General features: G+C 41.8%; 1 long non-coding RNA gene across 1 annotated transcript in view; it reads right to left on the bottom strand.

The window, feature by feature from the left end:
- The window catches only part of LOC140212128 (uncharacterized), a 30,097-nt gene extending 14,207 nt beyond the window's left edge, over window positions 1-15,890 (bottom strand). The window contains exons 1-3 of the long non-coding RNA XR_011889647.1: window positions 15,815-15,890; window positions 11,105-11,224; window positions 10,275-10,514 (exon numbers count right to left, since the gene is read on the bottom strand). This is a non-coding gene — a long non-coding RNA (uncharacterized lncRNA). The remainder of the gene's footprint in view (window positions 1-10,274; window positions 10,515-11,104; window positions 11,225-15,814) is intronic.
- Between the last annotated feature and the right edge of the window lie 285 nt (window positions 15,891-16,175).

The following is a 16,175-nucleotide window of genomic DNA, read 5'->3' as shown; positions in this document are numbered from 1 at the left end:
ATCAACAAACTTATTCATAAGGCCAGTGATGTTGTGGGGATGGAACTGGACTCTCTCACGGTGGTGTCTGAAAAGAGGATGCTGTCTAAGTTGCATGCCATCTTGGTCAATGTCTCCCATCCACTACATAATGTACTGGGTGGGCACAGGAGTACATTCAGCCAGAGACTCATTCCTCCAAGATGCAGCACAGAGCGTCATAGGAAGTCATTCCTGCCTGTGGCCATCAAACTTTACAACCCCTCCCTTGGAGGGTCAGACACCCTGTGCCGATAGGCTGATCCTGGACTTATTTCATAATTTACTGGCATAGTTTACATATTACTATTTAACTATTTATGGTTCTATTACTATTTATTATTTATGGTGCAACTGTAATGAAAACCAATTTCCCCCTGGGATCATTAAAGTATGACTATGACTATGACTAAAGGAATTGTATTTTTATTTCGCTTTGAATTTGGATGCCCTACAATATTCTGTGAGGAAGAATTTTCACATAGTGTTGATGACAGGATACACCAGAAATCCCATCTTGCTCGTACACTCTTCAAGGTCTGCAGTCTTAATTGAAAAGTTACGATGCTTTTCTAGAACACTGCAAGTAAATTATTTTCAGACAATACGATCATGTGGTAACACTTCAAGGCTTACATTCCAGGGAAACCCATTTATGGTGTTCCTGAACACGGATAGGATACCCATTTACAACGTGACATGTACATGTATAGAGGGATATGGACCAAATGTGACCAAACTGGGACTAGCTTAGAAGGGTGTCCTGCTGAAGGGTTTTGGCCTGAAATGTTGACTGTAATCTTTTCCTAGATGCTGCCTGACCTGCTGAGTTCCTCCAGCATGTTGTGTGTGTTGCAGGTATTCTCGGTTGGCATGTTTCCTTGGTGTAAGGCTCTAGACAAAACAATACACCAAACAATGGTTACAGTGATAGAAACAAGAACCAGAAAGGGCATAGAGGGAAGGCATATAATATTGCAAAAATTACTGGGAAGGTAGAGGACTCAGAAGCTTTTTAAAAACCAGCAGAATGAAACTGAAAAAAAAACATAAAGAGAGAAAAGATGAAATACGAGGGTAAGCTAGTCAATAATATCAAAGAGGATGCAATTTTTTTCAGATATATAAAGAGTAAAAAAGAGATCAGAGTAGATAACAGACAGCTGGAAAATGATGCTGAACGGGTAGTAATGGAGGACAAAGAAATAGTGGTTGAACTTAATAAGGATTTTGCGCCACTCTTCACTGTGCAAGACATCATCAGCAGAATGCCAGGAATGCAAGAGTGTCAGGGGCAGAAGTGAGTGTTGCTATTACTAAGGAGAAGGTGCTTGAGAAGCTAAAGAGTCTGAAGGTAGATAAGTCACCAGGTGCAAATGAACTACACTGCAAAGTTCCAAGTGAGGTAGCTGAAGAGATTGCGGGGGCATTAGTAATGATCTTTCATAAATCACCAGATTCTGGAATGGTTTCGGAGGACTGGAAAATTGCAAATGTCTCTCCATTCTTTCAGAAGGAAGGGCGGAGGAAGAAAAGATATTATAGGCCTGTGGTTGGAAAGATGTTGGAGTCCATTATTAAGGATTATTAAGGTACTTGGGGGCACATGATAAAATAAGCCAAAGTCAGCATGGTGTATTCAAGGTGAAATCTTGCTTGACAAATCTGTTGGAAATCTTTGAGGAAATAACATGCAGGATAGACAAAGGAGAGTCGATGGATGCTGTTTATTTGGATTTTCAGAAGGCCTTTGACGAGGTGCCACATATGAGGCTACTTAACAAGGTAAGAGCCCATGGTATTACAGGGAAGGTACTAGCATGGATAGAAGTTTGGCTGACTGGCAGGAGACAAAGAGTGGGAATAAAGGGAGTCTGTTCTGGTTTGTTACCAGTGACTAGTGGTGAGCCACAGGGGTGGTGTTCGGACTACTCTTTTCACGTTATATGTCAATGATATGGATGAAGGACTTGATGGCCTTAAGGCCATGTTTGCAGATGATATGAAGAAAGGTGGATGTGCAGATAATATTGAGGAAGTAGGGAGTCTGCAAAAGGACATAGACAGATTGGGAGAATGGGCAAAGAAGTGGCAGATAGAATATAGTGTAGGGAAGTGTATGGTCATACACTTTGGTAGAAGAAATAAGTATGTGGACTATTTTCTAAATGGGGAGAAAATTCACAAATCAGAGGTGCAAAGGGACTCAGGAGACCTTGAGCTGGGTTCCCTGAAAGTTAACTTATAGGTTGAGTCAGTGGTAAGAAAGGCAAATGCAATGTTAGCATTCATTTCTAGAGGACTAGAATGAAAAGCAAGGATGAAATTCTGTGTGTTTATTAGGAATTGGTCTGACTGCGCTTTGAGATTGTGAGCAGTTTTGGGCCCCTTATCTAAGAAAAGATGTGCTGGCACTGGAAAGGGTCCAGAGGAGGTTCATGACAGTGATCTCAGGAATGCGCAGGTTAACATATGAGGATCATTTGATGCCTCTGGGCCTATATTCTCTGGAGTTTAGAAGAATAAGGGGGGGAATCTCATTGAAACCTACCGAATATTGAAAGGCCTAGATAGAGTAGATGTGGTGATGATGTTTCCTATAGCTGTGGAGTCTAGGACCAGAGGGAGCTGCCTCAGAATTGAGGAATGTCAATTTAGAATAGAAGGTGTTGAATCTGTGGAATTCATTGCAGTTCAGGCCAATTCATTGGGTATCTTTGGGGCGGAGGTTGATAGGTTCTTGATTAATCAGGACGCCAAAGGTTGCCGGAAAAAGGCAGGAGACTGGGATTGAGAAGAATAATAAATCAGCCATGATGGGATGACAGAGCAGACTGTATGGGCCAAATGGCCTAATTCTCCTCCTATCTTATGGTCTTTTCTACAACAGTTCCACATTATTGCCAGTGCTCCAACATTTTAAAAGTCTTTCCTGACTAATTTTCTTAAGCTACTGCATGTGGAGTGGAATTGCTCTGAGAGATCATGAATCCTATGTGCATGACATACAGCCACTCCCCGTGATGGAGGGCCAATCCAGATGAAGTGCAGATAGGTCATTCTTACTGACTACAGAGCTAATCTGTGGAAGGTGGCGTGGACAAAAATGTTGGATTTGGTGATGTTGATTCAGAGGTTCTTCAGAAGTCAAGAATGAGTCATAAAACTTGACGGTTTCACCAGAACAAAGGAAGAAGACAAAGAAAAAGTTGTAGTTGTCTCATACTCAGACAAGAGATAAAATTACATTCAATTATAATATTTAAACTATGAAATAGATTGAAGCCGAGTGACAACTGCTGCAGAAAAACTGAAAAGCTTCCAGAAAATTCAGAATCATTTACATCACAATTACTAGAAAATTTACTAAAATGTTAACACTCAGTGGCTACTTTATTAGGCACATCTGTACACATGCTCATTAATACAAATATCTAACCAGCCAATCATATGGTAGCAGCTGAATATATAAAAGCATGCAGATATGGTCAAGAGGTTCAGTTGTTGTTCAGACTAAACATCAAAATTGAGAAGAAGTGTGATCTAAGTGTGGAATGATTGTTGGTGCCAGATGGGGAGGTTCGAGTATCTCAGAAACTGCTGATCTCCTGGGATTTTCATGCACAACAGTCTCAGGAGTGATATAAAAATACAAAAGAAAAATCCAGTGAACAGCAGTTCTGTGGATGAAAATTCCTTGTTAATGAGAGAGGTCAGAGGAGAATGCCAGACTGGTTCAAGATGACAGGAAAGTGACAGTAACTCAAATAAACGCACATTACAACAGTGTAGCAACAATGGAGAAGAGCATCTCTGAATGTATAGCATGTCGAACCTTGAAATGGTTGGACCACAGCAGCAGAAGACCACGAATATACACTCAGTGGCTACTTTATCGGGTCCAGAAGGTTCCTAATAAAGCGGCCACTGAATGTATATATAATTTTATTAAAATAACAAGCCAGCATAGTGAAGTTAAACTACAAGAAAAATGCAAAAAAAACCAACACCTCAGACAGTTGAGGAAGTTTGGTATGGATCCCCAGATCCTAAGAACTTTCTACTGGAGCACAATTGAGAGCATCTTGACTGGCTGCATCACTGCCTGGTATGGGAACTGTACCTCCCTCAATCACAGGACTCTGCAGAGAGTGGTGCGGACAGCCCAGCACATCTGTAGTTGTGAACTTCCCATGATTTGGGACATTTACAAAGACAAATGTGAAAAAAGGGCCTGAAGGATCATTGGGGACCCAAGTCACCCCAACCACAATCTATTCCAGCTGCTACCATCCAGGAAATGGTACCGCAGCATAAAAGCCAGGACCGACAGGCTCCGGGACAGCTTCTTCCACCAGGCCATCAGACTGATTAACTCCCGCTGATCTGAGTGTATTCTATGTTACATTGACTGTTCTATTTATTATAAATTACTATGGTTGCACATTGCACATTTAGACGGAGACGTAACGTAAAGATTTTTACTCCTTATGTATGTAAAGGATGTAAGAAATAAAGTCAATTCAATGCAATTCAATTTATTATGGTAACTAGTCACATGGGTGTGGGTGTGGTAAAAGTGTAAGGTTTAGTTATGTATTTGTGCTTTGTCCTCAGGAGTTTTGATTAGTTCTGGGAGCTGATGAATGTCATATCTTTTGTTGACTACTTATTTATGCTTAGTTTTGTTTCTATTTCATTGCTTCAAGATTATCATTACTGGAGCTGAGGGCATGTCTTACAAGTATAGCAAATCCGTGGGCATTGCTAACAGCGGCAATTGATTTGGTTAGAATTGGCCGCTGTAGGGAGGGTGAATGTAAACAGCATTTTTCCAGGATTGGGGAATGAATAGCTTCAACTGAGAGGGAAGAGATCTAGTAGGAACATGAGGGGTAACTTCTACAACTAGAGGGTGGCCTGGATATGTACTGCCAGAGAAATTGTGTGAGGTAGTTACAATATCAGCACTTACAAGGCACAGGGACATGGGTAGGAAATGTCACAGGTACTGTATATGGGCCGAACGTGAGCAAATAGGACTAGCTTAGGTGGGCATCTTGGTTGGCCTGGACTGCTTGATCTGAAGGGCCTCTTTCCGTGCTGTATTTTTATGAAAAAAACAAGACCACTAGGGGAGAAGGGGATAGAAGATTGACCTAGATAGCGAGGCTGTGTGTAGAAGAAACATCGAAGTGCTGAATGCCCAGTAGATCTGCCAGAATTCTCTTGCCCTCAGGATTCACACCCTCTAGGAAAGGCAAGGAGAATGGAGATAACTGAAATTAAGGCATTACTTTTTTAAAATATTTAATGATTTAAATACCATAGCCTGTGCGCAATGGAGTACTAGTTTGTGTATTTATTACACTTCCAGAAGATTGTTCATCCAGGCTCTCTTTTTGAAGACTTTAGTTCACTGTGTGAAACATTCAACACCTGCAGTGAAGTTTTGCATGTCTGTTTATACCTAAAGAAAGCAGTGACATTAATGTCTATATTTTATTTGTCATAATGCCATTCTTAATTTTGTTTTGCTGATAATGCAACCCATGCAAAGTGTTTTTGCTTTGATGAAAATAACAGATGTCGAAGGCAGCTTGTACAGAATAAAAATTGAGCTGTCCGCTGCTGCTGGCGTCCAAATGTAGTGATAGATTTAAGAGGCCTCAGTACCCCGCTGGAGGATAAGGAGGTGAGAGATTATAATACCATTTTACAACAGTTTGAGCGGCAGAAAGTGCTGCCAACTACTACAACATGGCAGAACCCCCGTCAAACACAACAGAAACATTTGTGACTTCAGTATTTTTTCTGAGACGCATATAAAATTAACCGTGTTATTGTAATACAGATGACAATCAAGTCATTATAGTTACTGAATTACTTGTAAAATAAATGATGGATGGAACATTTGTTCTATGCGCTGCCTACACATGTGGTGGAGGTTGGCTCCGTTGCTGCCTTCAAGAAAGATTTAGATAAACATATGATAGATAAATATTTTGGTGGGTTGGTAGATAAGGGACTCACTGGTGGAGAGCAGCAAGGACATAATGGGCCAAAAGTCCTCCTTCTCTGTTTGCACTTGTCTTAGTCATTTTCCTGTTCGTCTACTTGTCCAAATTTCCCCCAACATTGCAAATGAATCTGTCTCTATCATTTCCTCTGGCAGCTCATTCCACAAACAAGAAAGGGAAAAAAAACAAAATAATGTTTTATATGAGGCAAAATAAGGATCGGAATTTTCACCTCCATAAAGATAGAAACTAAAATATCATAAAAAGTTAATAACACGAGGAAGTCTGCAGATGCTGGAAATCCAGAGCACACACAAAATGCCGGAGGAACTCAGCAGGTCAGGCAACATCTATGGAAATGACTAGATAGTTGACATTTCGGGGCAAGGCCCTTCTTCAGGATTGAGAAGGAAGGGGAAAGATGCCAGGACAAAAAGGTGGGGAAGGGGAAGGAGGCTTTCTGGAAGGTGAAAGGAGAAGCCAGGTGGGTGGGAAAGGTCAATGGCTAGAGAAGAAGGAATCTGACAGGAGAGGACACTATGGGAGAAAGGGAGGGAGGAGGGGACCCAGTGGGAAGTAATAGGCAGGTGAGAAGAGGTAAAGGTAAGAGTGGGGAATAGAGGAAGGGGGGGTGGAATTTGTTCACCAGAAGGAGAAATCAATATTTATGCCAACAGTTTGGAGGCTACCCAGACAGAATATAAGGTGACGTTCCTCCACTCTGAGGGTGGCTTCATCATGGCACAAAAGGAGGCCATGCACCGACATGTTGGAATGGAAATGGGAATTAGAATTAAAATGTTTTCCCACCAGGAAGTCCTGCTGTAGGGGATGGTGCGGTGGTCCCCAATTTACAACTTGTCTTACCAATGTAGAGGAGGCAAATTAAAGTTTATTTACTTCATAATTAAGTATATTGAAAAATGTTTACCTAAGGGAATTCCAGTTCCTCATGTATTTAAATTTACTAATATTTTGACTCATGTCAGACATCAAAGGTAACATTTTTTGGGTTTTTATAAAGTTTTCTTCATTTCACTTTTTTCCTCTTAAATGTGTGGTGGAGAAAGTGGATGAAACACACAAATTACAGAGGCTGAATGCAGACAATGATAGCTTTCCTGCACTGAACTATCTATATCTTCAGAAAGGTCTCCAATGAAAGTGTGGCTGATGTTTCACCATCACGTAGCCATCAAATCAGAACAGTAATGAGTGTCTTCATCCCCCTTTCCTCTCCTCGTTCCATTTACCTACGACCAACATATTCTGCCCTCTGGCATCCAACCTGGTTCTGGTTCCATCTATCCTTCACCTCTCCCCTAATAGTTCACATTACCACCTTCTTTACTGATCAGATTCCAGCACTGGTCAACTTTGTGTTCTTTATCCCCCTCACTGGTGTCTCCACCTTCACCCTCCACTCCTCTAGCGCCTAGTTCCATCTGCCCTTTGTTTTTTCTGCCTCCATTTATCATCCACCTGCCTCGGTCTCCGAATTCTATCCCTCACTTTTCCCTACATGGCTCCATCTACTCATCATTCTTCACCCCTCTTTGTTCAGTCAATTACCCATTGGCCCCTGTCTCACCATCCCTCTCTGCTCTTCACTCTCCGTCCTTAACCTGATGCAGTTTTGACCTGAACATGAACAGTTCCTTCCACCATGCCCCCCCTCACAGATGCTGCTTGATCTGCTGAGCTCCTCCAGCAGATTGTTTATTGCTCCAGATTCCAGCATTCAGCATCGACAGTCTCTTCTGTCCTCACTAACAATCTGCGATCATGGGAACACTAGAGCTGGCTGTGTGCTGCTGGATCCCGTACTGAGTTGTGGGCTGAACCCTCCTGGTAGTACTGCCCTCCAGTGCTCCCCCTGAGGTATGCAAGCTGCCCCCCAGTGCTCCCTCCGGGGTATGCAAGCTGCCCTCCAGTGCTCCCCCTGGGGTATGCAAGCTGCCCTCCAGCGCTCCCTCCGGGGTATGCAAGCTGCCCTCCAGCGCTCCCTCCGGGGTATGCAAGCTGCCCTCCAGTGCTCCCTCCGGGGTATGCAAGATGCCCTCCAGTGCTCCCTCTGGGGTATGCAAGCTGCTCTCCAGTGCTCCCTCCGGGGTATGCAAGCTGCCCTCCAGTGCTCCCTCCAGGGTATGCAAGCTGCTCTCCAGTGCTCCCTCCGGGGTATGCAAGCTGGATTGTGTTAGTCTGCGGCTGCACTTGCGCTAGATGAGGAACTGCTACGGCTTGCTCTTGCAGAAACATCCATATTCCATCAATCTACAGGCCATAACACTCAGGGACTTGGGCTATATTATTATTTTCATTTTATATATTTTTGTAACTATGTGTTTTTCTGCTACTCTAATGATACGTGCTGGGTGTTGGGTGCTGTGTGTTGACTGTTGGTATTGTGTTTCGTACCTTTGCCCCAGAGGAACACTGTTTCATTTGGGGGTATTCCTATGTATGGTTGAATGAAATTAAACTTGAGCATGGATTATTGTAGCTGAGTTAGGAATTTCAAAACTAACTCTAGAATGTCCAGCACAAAGTCTTGACTCTGGCATTAAATTACAGAGCTGAGGGACTGCAACACGTCTGGAGGTGCTGTCTTAAAACCGGGACCTGTCTGCCTTTTGCTGCAAAGACAACGATCAGCTAATTTCTATCCTGAACTCCTTCATAATGTTTATCCTTCAGCCAGGTCATGTTTTCTTCTCGTTGCTGCCATTGGGAAGGAGGTACAGAAGCCTTAGGCCCAACAGCGCCAGGTTCAGGAAGAGTAATTACCCTTCAAACATCCACCAATGTGGATACCTTCACTAACCTCAACACTAAATTGATTCCACAAACTCTGGACTTACTTTCAAGGACTCCACAACTCATGTTTGCAGTATTATTTATTTATGCATTTTTATTATTTCTTTGTATTTGCTCAGTTTGTCTTTTGTACGTTGGTTGATTTGACAGGCTTTGTCAGTGTGTAGTTTTTCACTGATTCTATTGTATGTCTTTGTTCTACTGTGAATGCCTGCAAGAAAATGAATCTCAGGGTGATATATATGTACTTTGATAATAAATTTACTTTGAACTTTTTAGGGCTGGATTATCCACTCCCTAGCAACATAAACAAAATGTTGGACCAACTCAGCAGATCAAGCAGCATCTATGGCGGGAAATAAAAAGTCAACATTTCGGGATGAGACCCTCATCAGTTCTGATGAAAGATTTCAGCCTGAAACGTTGACTGTTTGTTCTCCTTCATGAATTCTGCCCGAGCGGTGGAGTCCCTCCAGTATTCTGAGTGCATTGCTCAAGATTTCGAGCATCTGCAGAATCTCTTGTGTTCACTCACCAGCCGGTGGTTCTGTGGTGCTGTGCCCTTCCTGATGAGCAGCTGGGCACCAAAGGCTTCTGAAACTACTTTTGAAGTGACAGCCAAGAAATTTAGAAATAAGTTGAAATAATTTTGATTTCGTCAACTGCGCCTTGTTGTCTCAATTGAATATCTGATTGCTTTTCTGTGAAAAATATTAGAAACACAATAATAAGGATAGGCTGTACAAAAGTGTTTATGATGTCATCCCAACCATCTTGAGTGTTTTCAGGGCTAGCCATTTGATTGGACATCAGTGATTCCTTTCTTGAAGGACAATAAAGGACCCATGCCAATCTGCCAGCTCTAAACGGTTATTTTCTAGACCTGAGTTACAAATTAGACATGGAAGCAGAATTAGGCCTTTCGGCCCATCGAATCTTCTCTGCCATTCAATTGTGGTCAACTTATTATCCTCTTAATCCCATTCTCCTACCTTCTCCCTGTAACCTTTGACACTCTTATTAATCAAGAGTCTATCAACCACTGCTTTAAAGACATTCAGTGACTTGGCCTCCACAGCCATGCGTGGCAATGAATTCCACAGATTCACCACCCCCTGGTTAAATAAATTCCTCCTCATCTCTGTTCTACACCTTTCTACTCTGAGGACGAGCCCTCTGGTCTAGATTCCCCCACTATTAGAATCATCCACTCAATGTCCACTCTATCCAGTCTTTCAATGTTCAATAGATATCAGTGAGATTCCCCTTCATTCTTTTAAGTTCCAGCAAGTACAGGCCAGAGTTATCGAACCCTCGTCGTATGTTAACTCCTTTCACTTCTGGGGCAATTCCTGAGAACCTCCTTCTCTGCTCGCAATATTCCAAAAGTGGTCTGACCATAGCCTTATAAAGTCTCACCTTAATTCCTTGCTTTTAAATTATCACCCTCTTGAAATAAATGCTGGAATTGCATGTGCAATTTCACAACTTGCCCTGGTTGCATTTGCTTCCACAGACTCTTTTGTCTTCGGGTACTCAAGAAGCTGGAAATACTGACAAATCTTGTCAACGAGGGTTGTAAGTCTTTGGAAGTGTCACTCTCTCATATCGTATGGCAGCAGAATCTTGGAATAATTTTGAGTCAGAGGTGAATAGGTTCTGAAGAAGCAAGGGAGAGAATGGTTACCAGGAATAGTGGGAATCCAGCAGTAAAGATTACAATTACACTCAGATGCAATTTATGAGGTACATAAGTCAAACCCAGTGTAGTCTTGCGCACCTGTAGTCCAACCACTTCAAGATTCTACGTGTTTTATATTCAGAGATGGTCTTCTGCACACCACTGTTGTAACACGTGGTACTTGAGTTACTGTCACCTTCCTGTCAGCTTAAACCAGTCTAGTCATTCTCCTCTGACCGCTCTCATTAATAAGTCATTTTCGCCCGCAAAACTGCAGCTCACTGGACTTTTCTTTGTTTCTCACACCATTCTCTGTAAACTCTAGAAACTGCTGTGTGTGAAAATCCCAGGAGATCAACAGTGTCTGAGATACTCCAACCACCCTGTCTGGTGCCAACAATCATACCACAGCGAAAGTCACCTTGTTCAAGGTTTTTCCCCATTCTGATGTTTGGCCTGAACAACAGTGGAACCCCTTGACCATGTCCGCACGCTTTTATGCATTGAGTTGCTGCCACGTAATTGACTGATTAGATAATTGCATTAATGAGCAGATGTGCAGGTGTACCTAATAAAATGGCCATTGTGCTGTATACTTGACACAATCATGTTGACTGGCAGCAGAGACTGAATGGATGAGTTGATCACCTCTGCTTTTTACTGCGAAGACACAATCAAGGTTGTAGACCTAGGAGAAGAGTATATAATTGTTGAATAAAAAGCAATAAAATAGATGAATAAAATCAGATTAAGGTGAAAGCATGCTGGATTTAATGTACAGTTTATTCTCATTTTTTATGGCTGTTGTTACATAACTCTTTATGGAAGAACTTCATTGCAGCCATAAACGCCAGCGGCGTAACAGGCAGTAACTAACTTACATTACTGTTTGCACGAGCTCGCTGTGCACAAATTGGTTCCAATGCCTCTCAGTTTCCCACACTACAAATCTGATTGCATTTCAGAAAGGATTTCACTAGTTGCAAAGCACTTTCATATATCCCCAAGCTATGAAAGCTGCTGTAAAAATATGCCTTTACCCTGATTTTTCAAAGATATGTTCCCGTTGCGCTATGTCTTCATGGCAGGAAATAGAACTTATTTCTGAGTTCCAATGATGAATGTTGAAATGGTGCCCATGTAGGACCTGGCTCCTTTATTCAAGGAGCTGGTTTCTAAATAATCTGAAACAAATTCATAACTGTAGCTCTCCAGAGGACAAAGCTAATTTATTAAGCTTTCTTTTCATTTGTTATTAGCCATTTCTTACTCAAAATATAGTTTAATTTTACCAGTAAAAAAAAATCAGGCTTAAGTGCTAACAGATGCTTGCATGCCAGCACAGTTCTTTCGCCCATGGTACTAAAAGTGATTTGCAACCACGTCATATTATTTATCATTACTCATTTACTGTCAGCAGTGTATTAGAGGTTAATAGAAGTGCCAGAACATGTACTGATTTACTTAGTAAAATTTTTGTTCCAAGGTTTAGGTCGGTTGATTGGAGTCTGTGAGACTTTCAATATTCATACATTATGAACAGGAAACTGCAGTGACCTTGAGTCATGACTACTTGCACAGTATATTATATCAGATTTGACCTTCAACAGCTTATAAATACACTAGCTGTATTTAACCAATATTTTCTTCCATATTACTGACACTGCAACATGCAGTCTGGAAGATTAATGCTGTGTGACAACAACAAGAACAGAAATCATGTGACACAGATAGTCCGAGTCTCCTCCAATGACCTTCAGCATTGTGAGCTGTCAATACCAAAGGACTAGAATAATCATAGGTAGCCTTTAAGGGAGAAGGGACAGATCCTTCGGTCACCTCCTGCCACTGTGCTCTGGTGTACAGGGAATTGTCGTATCTAGTGTTCAGATTCCGACAATGAGAAGGGAAAAAAATCAATAGCTGTGGTGTTAGTGATGCGGCAGCAACCTCTAAAATATCAAGACAAATCCATTTCTTTATAAATGTCTTCATTCCCAAATGTCATTGTTAAGTGATTTTTTTTGTCCCTATCTAAGCTTAAGCCAAACAGTATTTTATAAAAGTTTTTTCACTCCCCCCCACCCTCTTTCAATTATTTCTCTATTGGAGTTAACTGATTTCATTACACTGAATTGTGCTGTACTGTATTTTATCATTTTATTTTTTTAAATGTATTTGTGAGGGAAAAATAGTCCAAATGTACTAAGAACAGAACTATTGTATTGTGGTGGAGAATAAGTAGTAATTACAGAGAAATATGAAAGCTGTTCCTGCTGTTAGGAGAAATGATAAGGGAATACTGCTCCTTTTCAAAGCATGGAGTCCATTTTGATATAATTGGTTCCAGAATTATTTATGACATTAATTGCTGCATTATCGACTGGCTGTCAGCTCTTCTGGCAGTCAGTCCATCTTTCTTACCACTGCAAGCCAACTCAGCCCAAACTAGACTGACAAGCTAATTACATTCATCTCCCCCTCAATGACAAATACTGCTCATCTGAAACCTTTCCAGAAATAGGTGCTTTTTCTTTCCTTCGAGTGAGTTCATCCTGAGCCAGCCTTAGCTGATATCTACAGGTACAGAATGCAGCTAACTCTGCTCACATGGTGATTAGTGAGAACATCTCACTTGATCCAAATACTCAGACGCCTTGTGCTATCAATCTGAATGTCAGAGCCTGGTTCGCTTATTGCTTTCAACGGATTTTTCTACCCGTTCATATCTGTCACTCTGTGCTGAAGTCCACAGCCCGGAGGATGATGGAAAATAAAGGTACCTTCCCCCACTAAGCCAGCCACCCCCCCCCACCAACCCTCCCACCACCTTCCTCCCTCCTTCTTACATCCAGTGAACGAGGATCGAATGCGACACACACCAAACTCGGAATGTCCTGCAGCCAGTTCTCAAGCCTCTGATGCTGTCATCTTGAGCCACATCAGGAGCACTGGCTCAATGGCAGCCTCCTTGACATCTGTCAGAAACTTTTAAACGTCTGCTCTTTTCATTAGGATGCTTCTATATCCCAGCCATGGAAAAGATGACATTTTGTAAAGGGGGTGGGGGAGAAAAAGTTCTTATGGCTCCCTCTTCCAACTGTCATTGCAAGTATCCTCCAAACATATCAAATTGTGGACAAATGAACACGGTCATTTGGAAATGAATGCAGTAATGACCAAGTTTTTTTTTTAAAAAAGCCATGTCAAAATGTGCAGTTTTTCTCCTAGGAAACAGAGCTACAAAATATTTCGTGCCAGGCTATTTTTGACCTTTGTGATGCGCTGCTTTCTAGGACTGATGAGTGCATCTCAAATGCACATGAGTTCCTTAATGCTCCCTTCCATTTCACTGGAATATTCCCCGTACCGAGAATTACGAACTAAAAGTTGCAGAAGGTCATTCTGATCCCGGTAGCAGTGGAAATATTTGGCCAAATTAGCATCCACATGAGCAATAATGAGCTTGGGGAGATGAAAATGAAATGCCTAACTTTTCCTCAGAGTTTTCAGCAGCATTGAAAAGGAATTTATAGCCAAGTCCAATGTTTATACTTTTAAAAAAACACATTGTATCATTGATTTCATATTTTTCTTCTGTTTTTTTTTCATCTGATTTTCTGGGTTTAGAACATAGAACAGAACAGCACAGGAAAAAGTTCTTCAGTCCACAATGTACCGAACCAGCTAAAAAGTAAATCAAACACCCCCCCCCGAAAAACTAATCTCTCCTACCTACAAGGTGTCCATATCCCTCTACCTTCCTCATATTCATGTGCCTATCTAAACATCTGTTAAAAGTCTCCAGTATACTTGCCTCTACCACCATACCAAGCAGCGCATTCCAGGCACCCACCACTGAGTAAAAAATTACCCCTCACATCCTTTTTGTACCTATGCCCTCTCACCTTCAATGCATGCCGTCTGGTATTAGACATTTGATTCTGCTTAAAATCTTATACTAGTGTGGGGTATGACCAGGTGTTTGGACAATTTAAATGCTGGGCCAGGGTGTCGGGACCAGAGGCAAGGTTCAGGCTGGTCTGAACCTTGCCTCTGGATCATTTGCACCAGTCTAAACAGTAAGGCCGAGGTTGTGCCCTGTCGGAGAGCTTAGCGACAATTTGCCCCGCTGTCTGATGAACCGAGGCTGAGGCTCTTGGCCTGCTCTGGCTGCTCCGGGTTCAGATCCATGGACTCGCTTTTGCTCTGACTGTCGTTGCTTGTTTTTGTTGTTTGCGTGATTTGTTTTTTTCTCTCTCTGTGCATTGTGTGTTGGTCTTTTTTTAAAATGGGTTCTTTCTGGTTTATTATTTTGTGGCTGCCTGTAAGCAGACCAATCTCAAGGTTATATAATTCAAGATTCAAGTACATTTATTATCAAAGAACGTATAAATTATACAACCTTGAGATTTGCTTGCTCACAGGTAGCCACAAAGCTAGAAACCCAAATTAACCCAATTAAAGAAAAAGAGAAAAAAATAAAAATAGAAGACCAACACTTAATGCTCAAGAGAAGAAAAAAATACAAATCATGCAAACAATTGAAGCAAATAACAACATTCCCAACCAAAACTGAGTCCTCAGATCCAAAACTTGGAGCAACTTGGAGTAGGCCCAAAGTAGGGTTGCCAACTTTCTCACTCCCAAATAAGGGACAAAAGTAGCAGTCAAAGATGAGACACTTGGGTTTACCCCGAGAAAGACTACCATGACCATGAAGTCTTGCGCGGGCACCTGTGTGTGCATGTGTGCAGTGCGCATACATGAAGTGCGCATGTGTGTACGTGCCGATTTTTTTCTACAAATCAGTTTTGGTGATTCTGTTCAGTGAAACTACACTATCCATACATTATTTCTACTTTATATAGGCTGTGAATTTATCATATCATTCCTGCTTTTACTATATGTTAGTGTTATTTTAGGTTTTATGTGTTATTTGGTATGATTTGATAGGTTATTTTTGGGTGTGGAAATGCTCAAAAATTTTTCCCATATAAATTAATGGTAATTGCTTCTTCGCTTTACGCCATTTCAGCACGAAAGGTTTCATAGGAACGCTGTACCTTAGCGGGGGAAATACGGAACAAGGGCAGTCCCGTATGGGACAAACCAATTTACCCCAATATACGGGATGTCCCGGCTAAGACTGGACAGTTGGCAACCCTAGCCCAAAGTCTAATTTTTCAATTCATCAGATTAGCGGGCACAGAGCATAGCAGCCAGGGCTGTCTTCATAGCCTCAGCACCATGGAGAACGAGTGAAATCAGCTCTCACCTTGGATGCCGACACCGTGTCTTTTCAGTCCATCTAGGCTTGCGTTTAAATTGACCAAGCAATGGAACAGCGAAAGGCTGTGCCCTGGAGAGAAGAGTGAAGATCACAGGAAGTGAGTGAAATTGGCGTTTAAGTTGTCTAAACAGCGTATTGTACCTCACACTAGGACCCAGGTACCGCTGCTGTGAAAGGCTCCAGGCCTGGACCATGCCATCCTGCCACTTGCTCCGGGCCCCGATTTATATATAATAAATGAACTTTGAACTTGAAATTTGAACAGTGGATCATAGAATCCTAGATCAAATAGTGATCTATTAAATTAAATGACTTCAGCAAATGCAGAAAATCAACAAATCAGATG

This window comes from Mobula birostris, chromosome 18 (genome assembly GCF_030028105.1).
Source record: "Mobula birostris isolate sMobBir1 chromosome 18, sMobBir1.hap1, whole genome shotgun sequence".
Classification (NCBI taxonomy): domain Eukaryota; kingdom Metazoa; phylum Chordata; class Chondrichthyes; order Myliobatiformes; family Myliobatidae; genus Mobula; species Mobula birostris.
This window is presented reverse-complemented; position numbering and strand designations above follow the sequence as displayed.